At 39.1% G+C, this 14,400-nt stretch overlaps 1 pseudogene; it reads left to right on the top strand.

Moving 5' to 3' along the window:
• The first annotated feature begins 5,239 nt into the window (after positions 1-5,239).
• LOC118548271 (uncharacterized) overlaps positions 5,240-14,400 on the top strand; it is a 99,782-nt pseudogene continuing 90,621 nt past the window's right edge.

Below are 14,400 nucleotides of genomic sequence, written 5' to 3' on the forward strand. Positions count from 1 at the left end.
AAATTGGATATTAAAATTTCATCTGTCTACCTGACTAGATATGACCTTAGGTTGGCATTTATTCTTTGTTTCGTAACCCATCAGAACATTTAAGATACTTGTTGGCTTTAAAAGGCTAATCGTCTAAACATCTAACATGTCTTTTCATATATTCCAATATTGGCCAACTGGGACTTGTTCTCCAGTAAGTTTAATAGGACAAAAACACATTTCTCTTCATATTCCTTGAGAAGGAAATAAATGAACGTCCCCTGTAGTACTTATGCCCTTAGGAAACAAAAGAAATGATGATTTTACTCCATGGGCTCAGCAGTTTATAATTATTAATAATGTTAATGACTAAATGACTAAAGAACACTCTCCAAAGTCCTTTAGTAAAGGATTTTCTTTCAGAATTCTCTTAATTGACATCTCTGAAAATTATCCTTTCAGCCATAGAGTGTGGATCTTATTTTGCTGAATTTCTCCCTAGATATAGTTATTATCTTTTCTTGCCTTCATCTTCTTCGCCTTTCCCGTCCCCTTCTCTTGCCCCTTCTTCTTCTCTTTTCCTATTATCATTAAGTCTGAGTGCCATTATTCCCTTTACTCATTGCAAAGTCACACTGTAGTTACTTTTCGGCACACCTGTGTACCACACTCATGGGCTGCCTGCAGCCTTGCTAATGTTTCCATTTTTTCCTTTGTAAGCATAAATATCCCTTGTCCTTTACAGAGGGCTTCACTGCCTGCAGAAACCTCATCCCCGTAATTCTAGGAGCCTTTTACTTCTCTGGGTATTTCTGACCTGAATTTTGGCCAGCTGTGTCTTACAAAGTCAGCAGGTTTTCCCCAAATATTATCATTCAGTGTTTCCTATGTGAAATCCTGTCCTTTCCAATGTACTTGCAAGAAGGAAATAGAAAAAACAACGTGGATATTTATATAGGATCTATTCTCTTTACAGCCAACTGCTTGTGAATCCTTAGACAATTTCAGTGAGAGCAAAGTAAACTGCTGATAGGGGCTGGGCAAATAGAGGTTAAGATGGTTGAAATCTTTTCTAATGTTCCATTGGGAGTGACTGGGCTTGTGTAACCTCCAGACAGCCGCCTGAGGTAATTCCCTTGATGTCAGGGAATCTGAATAAATTTCTAGAATTCAAGGCATTACTATTCCCTTTGCACAGAGGAGAAGTACAAAGCATGCAGATTGCCCCCCAGGTCTTTAGGCAAGGATCCAGTAAGTTCTGTAGAGTATCTTAGTCCTAGGAAGGGTTGAGGTGGGAATGGAAACTGACAACTGACACCTTGAATATGAGATATAAAAGTAATTTTGAGCCTTGCTGAAACTTAACCCTTAGAAGACTCAAGAAAAAAAAAATTGTGTTCATTGCATTTCCATGAAAATATTAGATAATTTTCTTTTGTTTCTCAAAACTTTAACTTAATTAGCCAACAGGATATATTTATTAAGGTATATTTATTAGGTAATTTTTTTTGCCTTCTCTCTGAAATTCTGTTCACATCTGAAATAACTTTGAACCTGCTTGACATTTTTCTATTCTGAGTAGTGATTTTTCCCTAATTGTCTTCAGATATCTATTCACCTAAGGGGATTTATGATGGAAGAAATGTAAATAGAATGAATGTGAAATCATTAAGCTTTTGACATGCAAAATAACATTATGCTGTGAGATAATATCCTTTCCAATCAGATCATTTTCTTGAATTTTTTTGAACTTCTTTATTTTTGCCTTTAGAATATCAACATCTAATCCTTGAAGAATAATTTCATCAAGAAAGTTTAGAGAAAACACTCCTGTAGGCCAAGAGGTTGGATTCAATAAGAGGAGAATATAATGCAGGGGAAAGTCCATCCCTTCTAGGCCTGCATGGTGAAAGTGGAGGAGGAGAAGAGGGAAGAATGTGTGTCCTGATTTTTTCTCCCCATGTGTAGCGTGTTATGAGAGATTCCAAGGGAATGGAGCTGCTGTGGTCATCTTACTTAGGACCCTAGAAAAGAGGCTGCTTCTTGTGGGATAGCCAACCTCAACTTGGTTCTTGGATGACATAGCAGATCTAGAAATAGTTGAGGGTCTGGATGGGGACATTTCCAGGGGCGTTGCTCTTTCTGAGGGAAGTAGCTGTAAGTTAGGGCTGCAGAGCATACTGCCTTGGCCTGGTCTGAATGCAAGGTTTAGCCTTTAGAGAGGCCCAGTGAATCAGTGGGAGCCAAGATGTGTCTTAGTGCAGGAGCTCTTCAGGAGCATTTCACGGACAAAAAGAGTGGATCATGTGATCTCCATGACTGGAGGCCAGCATGGTATCTGGCAGCCTTGCTGTAGAGACCACAGAAACAAGAGGATACTAATGCCCAATCTTCTCCATCCCACCAGGAGGTTAGGTGAGCTACACCCTTCCTGTTTACACACTTAGATGCTAGCTATTTGGGAGCCTGTGTGTGTGTGTGTGTGTGTGTGTGTATGTGTGTGTGTGTGTGTGTGCATGTGTGCACGTGTGTTTTCCTAAGAGATAATGAGCACTACCAAGGGGTCTATTAAAATTACTAGGTTGGGTTAAGTTTAAACTATATTGGATCTTTCTTTCTCTTCCTTCCCTCCCCTCCCTCCCTCCCTCCCTCCCTCCTTCTTTCCTTCCTTCCTTCCTCCAATTAACAAGTGGTAGGAGATTTGGAGGAAGACTAAATTTATTTTTTGCATTCCTGAGTACTTCCAACCTTTTTTAGGTATAAACCTTTCTCTCTAGGTCCTAATGCCACCTTATGCCTTCTGTCATATGAGTAGTAAACTAGTCAGTAGTAAAGTGATACTAACTAGTCAGTAATAAAGTGATACTAGTCAGTAGTAAAGTGATACTAACAAAATTTTACTTCCTTCAGAAATATTTACATTTAAAATAAGTCCAGGAAAAGTTCAATACCAAAATCAAAGAAAGGGAGGCAATAGCAAACTTTCAGACTTCTTGGGTCAATTGAATGAAGAATTTAGGCAATGATTTTTCTCTCAAAGCTCAATGCATATGTATATGCTGAGCTGGGGAATGAAGTACCTACAAAATGACTGTTATCTACTCCAGGCCACAGGAATCCCTATTATTGTAAAAGTTTTCTTTTTCCATAAAATGGAAGGTGTTTGTTTTGGAAGCTAAAATGGAAGTTGAGTCCTTAACCTGTGGGATCTAATGTTATCTCCAAGTAGGTAGTGTCAGAATTGATTTAGATTGTAGGACACTCAGCTGGTGTTGGGGTATTGCTTGGGAGTAAAACCCCACACATTTGATGTCAGAAGTGTTGTGAATGTGGGGGTCATGTGAGAGTGAGTGAAGCACACAGAAGGAATGTGTTTTCCCTACTTGTACTCAGGAGCAGCTCAGTGTTAGCCAACTGTCCGGGAACAGGTGCCAAGTGCGAAGCAGGGAAGGAAAGGACCTGATCAGAAGGGACAGAACTGGCCCTCGCCTTCACTACAGGGGTTTGCAGTGCATCTCATATGAGGCGTCAGCAACATTGTCTATTGTTGCCTCCCTGCTGAGAAGCAAATATCAATGTCATCAATCTGGGGGTGGGTGAAGAGAGGTGAGGGGGTTGGAATATTTTTGGGACACATCTTTAGATATCTTTAGCTGTTTCCCAAATAAAGTCTGGAGAATTTTATGTTGGTGTGAATCATAGTTCACTGTCACAAAGTGCAAGTCTGTGTCTGTTGTTTGGCCTTGGTTGGCTGTGAAAGATGAACCTCAGCCTCGGTTAATTACGAGCATCATAAGCACAGTGGAAAGAGTAAAGCAGGTTGTTAAGGTAAATAAAAATTTGTTGTGTTGAAGGTGTAAACAGTTGTTCTGTCTAGAATGGATGGAATTTCCAGGCTATAATTGCAAAAGATTGCATATTATGGGAAAAAAAAGAGGTTGCATTATAGACCATGTATGAAAGTAGTTATAGGCAAAATAACTTTTAGTTATATCGCCTTTCCATGGATGTTATATGTTACATAATTAACAGCTTTAGGACAGTATGGCCTAGAAAAGTGATTTTGTCTGTGAGCTTTGGGGTCAGAAAGTCCTGGGTTGAAATTGTGGCTCATGGCTCAGCCTTCTTTACTGGCTGAATGACCTTAGGCAAGTCACTTAAAGTTTCTGTGAGACAGTCTCATCTGCAAAAGTAGTGGTAACAATTATTATTACAAACTATTTCTTAGACTTCCAGATTTTAATTTATGTCATTGACTAGGGAATCATGAGAGACCCAGAAGTAAGTATCTCACTCTATTCTTCTTGCATTCAGATTAGAGAACTGGATCGAGTGTAGTCTGTTCCCTTCTCACACATATGTACACTTGTACACATGCACACACATACACACACATGCACAGATATAAAGGAGTTGAAGAAATTCCAGAGAAGTGAATTCAGAAATTATTAAAGTTCATAAGTGCTATGGAGGAAAATAGTGCAGAAAAGAGGAGTAGGGAGTAATGTGGGGGCAAAGAGGTAATAATTGTAAATAACATTTAAAAGAAATCCTGAAGAAGATAAAGGATTGAGCGTAGTTGGGGAAAGAGTGAGGTAGGAGAAGGAATTGCCTGTACAAAGGTCCTGTGGTGCTTGATTTTTTCCAGAAACAACAAGGGACCCATGTGTTAGAATAGAGTGAACAAGGCAAGACTGGATGTAGCAGGATATGAGATCAGAGCCCTAAAAGGGCCGCAACACCTAAGACCTTGCAGGCCATTCTATGGATTTTGGTTTTCCCTATTACTGAAATGAGATGCTATTAGAGAGTTTGATGGGACCACTTATGTTTTATTTTAACAGGGTCATTTTGGCTGCTGCACTGAGAAAAGACCGTAAAGGGACAAAGATAAGGTCAAAAAGACCCAAAAGGATGCTATTGCAATAATCTATACAGGAGATGATAGTAGGTTGTAAAGAGGAAGCCTGGCAGTTTGTACTCAGTTGGTAACAGCACGACATGCTGAGATTGAATGTGTGGTATAAGAGAAAGAAAGACTTCAGTCTAGGCTCCTGGAAGGATGAAGTTGATACGTACTGAAATGCAGAAGGTTTGAGAGGGAAGATCAAGAGCGCAGGTTTGGACATGTTAAGTTTTGAATGCCTATCAGACATCTAAGTGAAGCTATTGAGTAGGTATGTTTGGGTGTGTGATTCTGGAAATCAGAGATGTCCTGCCTAAGGTTACAAATCTGAGAATTATCAGTGGATAGATGATATGTAAAGCCATGAAGCCAGATGAGATCATCGCAGTGAGGGTCAAAGAAAAGAAATGGTCTCAGGACTCAACCCTAGAGTACATCAATATTAATAGATTGGAGAGAAGAGGAGGAACAGGTAAGGGAGACTGAGATAGAGGGCCAGAGAGATAAGAGGAGAGGCAGGGGAGTGTGGTTTGCCAGACAATAAGTAAATCAAATGTTAATGAGGGGATGGAGTAAAGAACTGTCGCAAATACTGCTGAAGTCAGGTGAAAGGCAGCTGAGAACTGAGCAGTGGGTTTTCACGAGCTTTTAGAAGCTTGGAACTTTCAGCCATTCCCCACCCCTGTCCCATTTCCTTCAAGAAGGGGAAAGGGGCTGGAAGTGGAGTTAATGATCAATGATGCCTATGTGAGGAAGGCTCCATAAAAAATCCCCAAAGCATGGGGTTCAGAGAGTTTCTGGTTTGATGAAAACATTTAAATGCTGGGAGGATGGCACACCTCAACTCCATGAGAACAAAAGCTTCTGTACTTGGGACCTTTCCAGACGTTGTCCTATGTATCTCTTCATTTGGCTGTTCATTTGCATCCTTTATCCTATCCTTTAATAAACTGGTAAATGTAAGAAAGTGTTTCCTTGAGTTCTGTGGGCTGTTCTAGCAAGGAATGGAACATGAGGAGAGGGGTTATGGGAATGCCAATTTATAGGTGGTTGTCAGAAACACAGGTGACCACCTGAAGACTTGTGATTGGTATCTGAAGAGGAGGAAGGCAGTCTTGTGGGACTGAGTCCTTAACCTGTGGGATCTAATGTTACCTCCAGGTAGGTATTGTCAGAGTTGATTTAGATTGTAGGACACTCAGCTGGTGTTGGGGTATTGCTTGGGAGTAAAACCCCACACATTTGATTATAATTCACATTTGATGTCAGAAGTGTTGTGAATGTGGGGGTCATGTGAGAGTGAGTGAAGCACACAGAAGGAATGTGTTTTCCCTACTCAATAGTAACAAAGACTAATCAGAGTGGGCTCAAAGATTAAAGAGGAATATTGAAGCCTGAAATCTTTTGAGGTATTTTGTTGTAAAAAGAAGAAGAGAAATAGAGCAGTAACTAGAGGAGCATGTGAAATCAAACAACTTTTTTTTTTAAGATGGAAATAATTAAGATCCAGTACAGAAGGAAAATGTGATCGTACTGGAAAGAAGTGGGAGAGTCATGAAGCAATGTTTTCGAGTAGATCAGAGGTAATGGGATCTAATGCATAAATGGAGTGTTTGTTTGCTTTGCTGGAATCATGGACAGTTTATCCAAAGTTATTAGAAAAGGCAGAACATATGGGCATAGATACAGGTAGCTTGGTGGATATAGTGATGGAAGGTTATGAAGATTTTCTGATTGCTTCTATTTTCTCAGAGAAATAGGATGCCTGGGTCTTATTTGAGAGATTGGAGGAGTGAGAAAGGGAATGGGCCAAAGAAACACAGCAGGTTTGCCAGGCAGTGCTAACAGTCTTCTTGATGCTAGAAGAATCATCAGTTTGAGCATCGTGCTTTTCTCTGGTCCCATTTGTTTGTGTGGATACAGATATGGTCTAACAGTTGAGTCAGATTTAACCAAGAGCTGAAGTTTGCCAAGTAATTATGAAGTAGTAAGAGAGGAAGAAGGGATTTGGAAGTATATCCAAAATGACTGATTGTAATTATTGATCATAGATTTCAAACTGGCCAAAGAAGTGGATGAGAAGATGACGGAGGGGAGGGACAGTGAAAGATGCCAAGATCTATGGATTGTAGACCATGGTCGGTCAAAAAATTAGCAGAACTGGGAACTAGAGGGAGTTAGCTAGAAATAGTGGTTAGTGGTAATTTAAATGCTTGCGATGGGTATCAGGTTAAGGATTTTAGATTTTATTATTAAATGGAAAGAAGAGGAATGGCAGGATCTGATTTCTTCTCCTTTCTTTTCTTTTATTCTTTTTCTTTTTAACTCACTCTAGCTGCTCTATAGAGAATGAGTTATAGTTGCAACTGGAGAACATGAGCAACTATAGGAGATGATGAGAACCAGAGAGATCTGGCATGTATGATGGAATGAAGTTAACAAAACTTTCTAATAAATTGGGTGTAGAGGTGGGCAAAAAGAAAGAATCAGGTATTGTTCCTAAACTTTTTGATCAAGCCATTGGGTGACACTTGGTACTGTAATATTGGGAGTGAAAAGAAGCATTTCCTTTAGGAGGGAAGTAAGAGCTCTCTCTTGAAGATACTCAGTTTGAGATGCTTATTAGATATCCAAGAAATATCAAATAGTGTGTATAGAATTCTAAAGCTCAAGAGAGAGGTCAGGGCTGCAGCCTGAGGGTAAACAAGAGGATGGTGCTTAAATTAGTGGGTGTGCATGAGCTCACTCATGGAGTGAGACTGGGAAGAGGAAAACATTACTGTATGTTTATGAGTGAACACATGGATGAGTATAAAGAATAAATATATTTAAACAAATAAAAAGCAAGGTTAATAAGCAATGAATTTGACTTACAAAAAAAGATAATCTCTTCTTTAATTCCCTCAGGAAGAGAAAACAAAACCACCTTCTGGGATGTTGGTCAGCTGGGAAGTTGAGCAGTTGGGAAAAACACTTTTCTGCCTCCATAAGTTCCTCCAGTCCTCTATGCTACAACACCTGCTTTACCCAGGTCAGACCATTATCAGAATCAGTAAGGAAGCTGTTTCCCCCCATCAATAGTTTTGATAATAAAACAGTTACCAAATGCTCCCAACATATTCTGGTATTTGATGAATCAATTGACATTTTTTTCATATTGATGAGTTTGATACTTTGACCAACCATATAGAACCATGAAGACAAAGGTCAAAGTTGTATGTCAATTTTAAAAAAAAGTGAGTCACTAAATGCAGCCCAGATTTAAGCAGAGGGGATTCCACAAGGATATGAATACCAGGAGGTGGGGATTGTTGGGGCCATCTCAGAGGCTGCCTGCCACAGTGACTTTATGACATATGTATACACCATGAAACCATCACCACAATCAAAATAATTGCTATTTCCATCATCCCCCTAAATTTTTCTTATGTCCCTTTATAATTCATTCCTCCTTCCACCTCCAATCTCTGAAAAGTACTGTTCCACTTTTTTCTGTCACTATAGATTAGTTTGAATTTTCTTGAAATGGAATTATACAGTGTGTATTCTTTTTTTTTTCATTCAGCATGATGATTTTGAGGTTCATCCATATTGCTTATGTCAATAATTTGTCCTTGTTATTACTGAGCAGTATTTCATTGTATGAGTATACCACAATCTATCCATTTACCTACTGATGGATATTTTGGGTCATTTCCTGTTTGAAATTATTATGAATAAAGCTGATGTGAACACTTGTGGACAAGTTTTTATGTGGAGGTGATAGTTAACTTTATGTGTCAAATTGGCTAGGCTGTGGTGCCCAGAGGTTTGGTCAAACAGCAGTTCTAGATGTCACTGTGAAGGTACTCTTTAGAGGAGATTAACATTTAAATCAGTAGATTTTTAGCAAAGCAGATCACATTCTGTAATGTGGGTGGTCCTCATCCAATCAGTTGAAGGCTTTAAGAGCAAAGACAAGTCCCTGAAGAAGAAGGAATTTGTATCAAAACTGCAACATAGAAACCTTGCCCAAGTTTCCAACCCTTTGCTTTATGGAATTAAGACTCAAGACTGCGACATCAACTCTTGCCTGACTTTCCAGCCCGCCAGCTTGCCATACAGATTTCTGACTTGCTAGCTCCTACAAGTGTATGAGAAAACTTCTTAAAATCAGTCTTTCTCTTTCTCTCTATTTTAGTACTGAGAATGGTTCTAGAGAAGCAGAATCTTATGGATGAATTTTCTGAACTGGTTCCTAGGTTTCTCAAATTGATTCTCTACTCTTATTAGATTTAAAGGCACTAATGATCCTATTTCCAACAGTAAAGAGAACACTGATAGTCCATGGCATGATCTGGCAATGGAGATATAGAAAAATCACCATTTGTACTGCTCATCAAATACTTATAATAGGTAAGGTTCTGGGTGACTATGTGTTTGAAACTTATCTTAGTCAGGTGGGACTGCCATAGCAAAATACCATAGGCTGGTGCCTTAAGCAACAGAAACTTATTTCTCACAGCTCTGGAGACCGGAAGTCCAAGGTCAAACTGCCAGCAGGTTTGGTGTCTAGTGACAGCTCTCTCCACGGGTTGCAGATAGCTGCCTTCTTGCTGTGTCCTCACATGGCCTTTCCTTGGTGCACGTAGGTAAATAGAGAGAGAGAAAGAGAGAGAACAAGCTTGCTGATGTTTCTTCTTATAAGAGCACTAATCCCATCAGACCAGAGTCCTGCCCTCATGACCTCAACTAACCCTAATTACTTCTCAGAGACCCCATCTCTAAACACCACTACATTAAGGGTTAAGGCTTCAACATATGGATTTGGGGGGGGGGACACAAACATTCAATCCATAACAACTTTAGAATACTTCTGTCAGCCTAATTAGTATAATAAGATTTTATGGTTGTTCTTAAATATGCTACCTGCACAAAGTCTTAAGGGTCTTAAAATGTTATTGGAAGTCTTTTCTTTTTATTACCTTTCTTTTTCTTTTTCTGTTGGCTTTTTAATTAATTAATTAATTAATTAATTAATTTTTTGTTTGTCTTCATTATTAGGCAGTCTTTTCTCTTGTGCTGGCAGAGAGAACCCCTGCAGCCAAGGCTTGCTTGGTGCTGCCATATGTCATTTATAAAAGAGAAACTGGCTCTTCCTGCTACTCATAGTTAAACAATATTCTGGGGAGGATTTTGATTGGCCTGGACTGGGTCACATGCCCATTCCCAGATTAATCACTGGGGGATGTATTATTCTGATTGGCTGGCCCGGGGTCCTATATCTATCTTGGAGCTGGAGATCTTGGTCAATCTGATCAAACCACGTGGACTTGGTGGAGTGGGGTGATTCTGCAAAAGCATTATAAGAGTTCACTTAACACAAAAAAGAGACAGTGGATCCATGACATCTTCTATAACTCCCCCAGGCACTCTTTGTTTCCTTCTCCTCTCTTACTTATAATTGGTACAGGCCTTAATTAAAGTCATTATTGCATTGTAATTGTGTGTTAGTCCTATCTGATTCTCCCTGTGATTATAAATTCTGTGGGGACAGAAACTGTTTATTTTCTTCTTCATATCTCCATTGCTTAGCATAGTTTTCAGTTCATAAGAGTATTTAACAAATATTCATTACTGGATTATATCTACTTAATTTTATCTAGTTAATTACTCTCTTGCTGGAGCCTTTATTGTCCCTGAACACTAGGTTTTCTCCCACCAAGTAAATCCTTCTCAGGTGTCCTTTTTGAGAGACAAAGACTTTTAAGAAAAAAAAATTCATTATTTACCTCTTACCAAAGAGTCTTTCTTTTTCCTTTTTCTTTCAAGTTTCTTGAAATAGGAGTAAAGATTTTCCACCTCCCCTCTTCCTGCCACCCAGTGATTAAACACTTATTTTTCTCTTTATTGTTACCAGTTACCTTCTTGTTGTAAAATCTATTGGCCATTTTCCAGCCTTGGTCCTTCTTTACCATGCCATGGCATCTGGCATTGATTGCCCTTTGGCTTTCATTGTTCTGTGGGTGTTCCTAATTCATTTCCTAAATCTTTGCTTACTAGAAAAACATTTTGTGTCTTTATATAATGTGCTAGGTGCCATGGATAGCAAGAGTACTGATCTTGCCATCAGCAGCTTTTAAACTAGTTGTTCACTTCTCATTTTCAATAAAATTTATACCTAAATGGCTAGAATATTCTGCCAGTTGAATTTTGTAAGCTCTGTATGTGTGCCAGTCCATTCAAAACGCTGTTAAAACTTTATCGTATTGATGTCCACTCCTGTGCTCCAGAGCCTTCACTGGCTCTTCCTTTCCTGCTAACTACTCACGGTCCAGTGGGAAGAGCGTGGTCTCCTTTGTTAGGGCCCACCCACTTAGACAGTGTAATCTCTTCTGCTTTCTTCACTGAGTCCAGCCTTCAAGTCAACCTTAACTGGCTCTTACCTAAACATTTGCTTTCCAAACATGGCCCTTCTGATTATTACGGTCATTCTCCATGTAATATGCAGGTATTAGTTTCTTTCACATCTCTACCTTTTGAGGTACTTTCAACCAATTCCAACTCTAGTTCTTCCATGATGCCTTCCTGGACTTCCCGTTTTAGAGGTGGTTACTCCCCGCTCTAAATATCAGTAGGAGTTAGATTATGCTAATCTTTAGTTTCAGGAACTCAGAGGAGCTGCACTTAGAATTTACCCCAAAGCCCAGGTGGGCAGGGAAAACTGCTCAGTATCTGTCAGGTTATAGGTTTTAACTCAATAAATGTGAGACGAGTGAATGAATAAATTACTGCTGTAAAACCAGTCCCGTAGGGGTAAAAAGTATTTGCCCAAGAATGCTTCCATTGGCTGTGCAGAGCCCAAGATGGAACTTTTCCATGGTGTTCTCAGTGTCATGCCAGAAATAATACACAGCCTGTCAGCTACTAGCGAGCAATGCTTGATTGACTCTAGCGGACAAGATAAGGGAAATCTGGAACAGAGTGAAGCAGGAATAAGCAGGCCAGCTCCATCTCTGAATGCTTGAGAACTCATTACCTTCCACAGAAGGGAGGTTATCAAGTGAAAAAAAAAGTACTGCCGGGTAACCATCCATTTTGGGGTGCTGGTTATTTAACCATCTGTCCTTTTATCTCTAAAAATTAGGTAAAAGCGTAAACAGAATGAATCAGTGGAGCTTATGTACTGACATTGCTTCCATTGACAGGTCCACCCAAGGACTTCTACTTGAGATGGAAAATTGAATAGGGATTTTAAGCAATACTTTAATTAAAGGGGATGATTTGGCAATCATCAAGTCGATTAAGAGTTCCACTTAAATAGAAGAGTGAATTAGAAGCATACTATAGGGGTGTTGGTGTAGTTTTAAATCATCAATCCTGTCTCATCAGGGAATTTACAGCCGTTCTCTAGCTCCTATTATTTATTAATGGAATAAACCCATGGGCTATGCCAATATTTCAAAGTTGCTTTTGTGACTTGTGTATCTTTATCTATTGTTGCTGCCTTTTCTGTGATAGAGGGTGCTTTCAGGCGCCTTTTGAGATTCCTTCAATCTCTATTCAACCTCAGTTCTTTAACACAGCTTTGCTGTCTTTGCTGTGACTCCTCATACATTCATGATCCCTTTGTCCTGTACTTTTTATTTCTGGTTGACGTTTTCTCTTTGGAGCGCTCCCTTTCTTACAGTCCCTTCATGCTCCGTGTCCTGCACCACAATAAAATCCCTGAGCATTTCTTTTCCCCACAGGCTGCCCTCTCCAAGCTTTGCACTACACACTGTTTTGTCTTTTTATTTTCTCATCTGCTTTTCAGTTCTAAGCCTGCAAATAACTCTGTCTCTCTGGTGCTACTGCTGTTTGTCTTCTAGGAGCCACACTTAATTTATGCTGACAGCATTCATCTTGAAGCTGCGCACTCCACACATCTCTGTCATCCTTCTGTTTGCTCACGACTCCGCCGGTGAGAAGATTTACTTCTTTTCCGCCCCCCTGAAGAAACCCTGTTTTTTTGGAAGCAAGACTGGTATTTGACAGAAGACCTCACGGAGCTCGTGCTCCCAGGAAACACGCAACCAAACAAACAAGTAAATAAACAGACACATGCAAACTTTTTTCTAGGTGGCGTTTTAAGTTTCTTCTATTCCTTTATTTACAGCATTCCAAGGTTGCAACAAAACCATTACCAACATATATAACAAAAAAAGATGTGGACCTTCTTCTGGGGCTTGCAAATTTCCCTCGAGGCTCTTCAAATGGCTTATACAAGAATTCTTCCAATAGTAAAATATTCAGGTAAAAATGTGACATGAGGTTGTAATATCTTACGTTTATATGCAGCTATGTTGTGCGTAATGTAGGCAATGCTTGTTCCTCAATTATGTTTTTAAATGCACACATCTTTTGTCTTTGACAAACCATTCACCTGGGAAGTTTTATAGTTAAACCCATCCATTTAGAGTTACTGCGAATCAGGTCAATGGCTTTAAAACATTTATGTGGAAAAAATAGTCCCCTTTCATTAACAGCATGAACTGTTCAGACAGATTTCTCCTAGTCAAAAACCGCAGGAAACTGTTCTAAGGTATAGTGAATAAATGAATAAATGAGTAAATGCTAATATGCATGGAGTAAAGCTGCCCGTGCATTTCATTCTGATCTTTGGGGTAATTTAGAACCTTCTCTTTTTTTCTTTTTGAGAAAAACTGTCCATCAAGTTCAAATATACAATGGTTAATGTGGATAAAAGACCATCAGGCATTTATATGAAACTACAAGACATCTTTTCAGTAGTCATCTCAATTTGGGATTTAAATCCAAACTCATCAAAGGAAATAAAAAAAAAACCCTATTAACACATTACACATTCTTTAAAGAAGAAAATCAGTATTTTACTTTTTTGACAGTTGAATGAAAGGGTTTAGACATATTTTAAATGGGGAAAAAAAGGCTTTAGTCCCTTTGTGGAATAAGAAGACAGAAGTACTATACTGGGGAGACTGCACAGAAAACCAGGAGAGAAACCACAGAATATGTGGCTTCAGTCCCATCAGATCAGAACATAGCAACAACTGTCTGTTAATTTCTTTTCTCTTAGCCCGAGTCACCTCCCACAAGCTTTACAAGAGCAGGGAATCTAAAACCAGCTTCAGAGCAGTTGCTTTCTTGAGACATGTGCTAATTTATTAGAGATGATTTTGAAGTTATAACATGGAGGGGATGATATATTACTTTAACTAGATTGCAAAACTGAAACACAACAATGAGCCTAACAGTTAAATAAATAAGGGGGCGGTAAGCAGAAAGAGGCAAGGCATTTGGAGAAGAGTCACTTTTTGTACGATGTGCCACATTTTACTTGCTGTTCATGATACTGAATGAATATATATTTTCACAAATGTCCTTTTATGTGCATATGGAATATAATAGGCATTCAACTATTTGTTGAATGAAAATACAATATATTATGTATATAGTATATAATACTGTACAAATACAATATGTTATGTAGAGAGAAAACTTGGTTTAATGTCATCAGAAACAGA

The sequence above is a fragment of the Halichoerus grypus genome, chromosome 3 (genome assembly GCF_964656455.1).
Source record: "Halichoerus grypus chromosome 3, mHalGry1.hap1.1, whole genome shotgun sequence".
NCBI lineage: Eukaryota > Metazoa > Chordata > Mammalia > Carnivora > Phocidae > Halichoerus > Halichoerus grypus.